This window comes from Tamandua tetradactyla, chromosome 10 (assembly GCF_023851605.1).
Source record: "Tamandua tetradactyla isolate mTamTet1 chromosome 10, mTamTet1.pri, whole genome shotgun sequence".
NCBI lineage: Eukaryota > Metazoa > Chordata > Mammalia > Pilosa > Myrmecophagidae > Tamandua > Tamandua tetradactyla.
Genome location: NC_135336.1, coordinates 1,325,577 through 1,329,462, shown reverse-complemented (window position 1 = coordinate 1,329,462; position 3,886 = coordinate 1,325,577).

The window sequence follows — 3,886 nt, the reverse complement described above, 5'->3', positions numbered from 1 at the left end:
TTGTCAGTCTCTGCAACAGGACTAAAAGTTCTTTTGGGGCAAGTTCAAGGGCTGTATTTGTTTCCTGTAGCTGCTGTAACATCTTGCTACAAATCTAGCAGCTTAAACTATGCACATTTGTTATCTTACAGCTGTGGGAGTCCTAAATGGGTTTCAGTGGGCTAAAACCCTGTTGTTGACAGGTCTGATTCCTGCTGGAGGTTCTGAGGATGATCTGTCTCCTTGCATTTTTTTTTCCTTCTAAAGGCTGCCTGCATTCCTTGGTTCTGGGCCTCCTTCCTTTTCTTCAAAGCCGGCAATGCTGAACCAAGTCCTCTCTGTGCTGCCTCTCTCTCTCTCTCTCTCTCTCTCTCTCTCTCTCTCTCTCTCTCTCTCTCTCTCTCTGTCTCTCCCTCTCTCATGCTTGCCACTTTCACCTTCAAGAGTCCATGTGATTGCATCAGCAACCAGATAACCCAGGAAAATAGGCCTTCTCCAGGTTGGTCGATTAGCTGCCTTTCCATCTGCAGTTGTCCTTCCCTTTTCCATGAAGCCTGATGTACTCCCAGTTTCCAGAGGCAAGGATGTGGGGTCCTGACAACAGGACCCTTTTCTCATGGTTTGTCAGCCTGGCACCTGCCAACATTGGCCTGTGTGGGAGAGCCAGCACTTGAGAGTCAGGTGGATCCAGCTCAGGGCCTCGTATTTCTGTTGTCCTTGCTGGATGACTTGGGGTGAGTTTGAAGATCCACCTGAGCTGCCTCTGTCTCACCTGTAGAACAGTGGTTGTATGATATGTGAGGCTCCCTGTGGCTGCCCTGGAACATGATTAGGTCTTAGTCAATGTCCACTCTTGTACTTCTCTTTAGACTTGGAAGGGAAGTTAGGACCCATCTGCTTGGCTCTCACTCCCTGGGCAACTCGTCTCTGGCTTGCCTCTCCCAGATGGCCACAGTGGATTGCACTCTTTACTATTCAGCAGCCTCCCCTGGCCTCCAGACACTCTGCCCGCATGTCCCTGGGAAACCAGCCATCCCCATCTCAGGCACAGGGTAAGGGCCTCAGTCAACTTGTGTCAATCAGCAGATCCCAAACCTCCAGCTGAGATGATTTGGTTACAGATGGGATCAAACTCCATTAGAGCCAGGGAAGCATGGAGGGCATTTGGAGGGGTTCCTGGGAAAGGGAAACTTTCTCCTGCTGCTGAGAGTATGATGTGGATATATTGATGCAGTCACTTTTGCATCAGCAGGGAAGCATCTGAGTCTGCTAAAGATGCAGTGTGGGTGGAGGGTGCTGCACATGAAGCTGACCATGGAAAAGGAGGGGAGGAGAGACAATGAGAAATCAGTCTTTGGAGGCAGTTGTTTGAGCCTCTGGATCAATCCTCATCTGAAGTCAGACCTCACTAGACTTTTAATTTATGGGAGCCATGGAATTCTCTTCATTTAAGAAAACAAAAGCACCTGGTCTTTAGTCTCTTCTTGATCTCCTCCAGAGATGGAACACTCAATACTTAAGCACTGTGGACAAAAATTGAAGCTGTTGACATCAATTCAGGTAAACCTGACCCATATCACTGAACTCATTTTCTAAAAGTTTTTGCCTCTAAAGCAAAACAAAAAAAAAATCAGCCAGTCATGAATGTAACATGAACCTAAGTGTCATCTTCTGCTGATCTGAAGCACTAAAGTGCTTTTTGGAAGTTTGTGTTTTTAACAGTTCCATACAGAGCGGGCTGCATAGTGGCCCCCAAACACCTGGCTACGTTCTAACCCCATACCTGTGCACATGGCCTTGCTTGGCTGTACGAAGCCATGCCCCTTGCCTGTGTTTGCAAGGAGAAACAGCCTCCTTTTGAGGCAATCTCAGCCTTCCCAGCCAGTCACTGTCCTTCCCTGAGTCTCCTCTCCTCTAACTGACACATGTCCAGTTTCTTTAAGCAGTCCCCATTTATCTGGTTTTAGATCCCCCTGTCACTGCAGTCAGACTCCTCCAAATCCCTCTTCTTTTTCACTTTCCCTTTAAACAGTGAAGTTCCAAACAATGCCTGTTGGGACGTGAACCCACCTCCAAATGTGGGCTGCCCAAAGCCTATGCAGTGAGACGCTCTGAGGCTTAAGATGCAAGTCCTATAGACATCCTATGGTCTTGTTGTAAAGTCATGATTTGGATCTGGTGGGATATTGGGGTGGGGTACCACCAGAGTGAAAAGAATTCTGCCCTTGTGATTCTACATAATGGAAACTGTTGAGGTTCCTTGGCAGGTATAGGCACACACCTTGTAGTCTCATGGCTCCTGCTCGGCTCTAGTAGGCAGCTCGTGATGGTGACCTCATCGCTGGGTCAGCAGAGTGCACGGTCAGCTAGGCGTCCACTTGCTGCCTCAGCACGTGTCCACCTGGCCACCTCTAGCATGGAAGGTGCCTTTGTCTTGCCACTGAGTGTTCCCTGAACCAGGCCCTGCATGAGGGCCACTGTGACTGGCCAAGAAGGCTGAGATTCCCTCAAAAGGAGGCTGTCACTCCTTGTAAATGCTGGCAAGGGGCATGGCTTCATGCAGCCAAGCAAGACCACGTTCACACTTGCAGGGTTTGAACGTAGTCAGGTGTTCAGGGCCACTGTGTAACCCGCTCTGTATGGAACTGATAAAAACACTAACTTCCAAAAAGCACTGGCCTAATGCTGGGCACTGTGCCAAGTATTCACTAATTTGACTCAGTGGCCTCCTTGCTGCCTTCCCTCCACCAGGAGTTATGCTGGACTTGCCACAGAAGAGCGGAAGAAGGGTGGAAGATTTAGCTTCTTTAAAATTTAAAAATTTAGTTTTCTGACAGAAACAGAAACTGGGGGTCAGAGAGTGTACAAGCAGCAGGTGATAATACCCAGAATGCAGATCCAGTTTGTCTGGCTCTGCAGGTCATGCTCCCAAATGCCCTGCAACCACCACTTTTGCAGAAGGGACTGAGGCTCCATGCCTTGCCCCAGGTCCTGAGGCTGAGAAGCACCAAAATCCCACAGCTTCCTATTCAGGACTTTGGCTGCTGCAAGATGCTGCCTCCTCAGGGTCCAGAGGTACAAGATGCTGGTTTATGATTTAGGAAACTGTCTCTTCTGTCACCTGTGTGGCTGCATAGATCACCAACTCCTCTGGACATTGGGTTTTGACATGTAACTTGTGTTGACTGAGCCAAGCCTGAGAGGCATCAAATGTTCCTTTTGAGTCCTTGGTGCTTCTGCTATTGCCACCAAAACTATTTCCTGGCAGCTGCTGGCTCAGCGGTGATGAGGGTCATGTGGAGAAGATCTCAGCTCAGCCTCTGTGGCCTGGAGTCAGGGTAGGGAGATCAGAATCCAACCTGGCCCAGCTAGGGTGCCAGGCAAATAACTGCTGAGTGGGAAGTCAGTGCTTGGTGTTTGAAGCCCCTAGGTGATGGAGATGTTTGTTACACAGCATTACCATAACAGAGGCTGACTGCTGCAGGTGGGTCTAAGTGTGGATGGCTTTTAGAAATAGACACTATTTCTAAAAGAAAGCATTGATAGAGGATTCCATGGCCCAGAAAGACAGCACCTCACCCAGTCCACCCTAGATTTCTTCATGCCACCTGGCAACCAATGCTCCAGCGAGCTCAGCAAGATTTCAAGGGAAATTTGAATTTTAGATTGGACAAAAGATAGCACAAAGGTTTGTGTGAGGTGTTTTGAATAATGCAGCATTATCTCCAAAAATGCACTTCGTAAATTTTCTTAACTTTTTTTTAAGGTGTCCATTTATGTCTAATGCATGTGAGCTTGTTCCTGTCCTGGCAGTCTCATATGTCACTGTGGGAAAATGTCCCACTGACATGTAAATCCATTTACAGCCCAGGCCTTCTATTCCAGTCAGCTTCCACTAAAGACATTG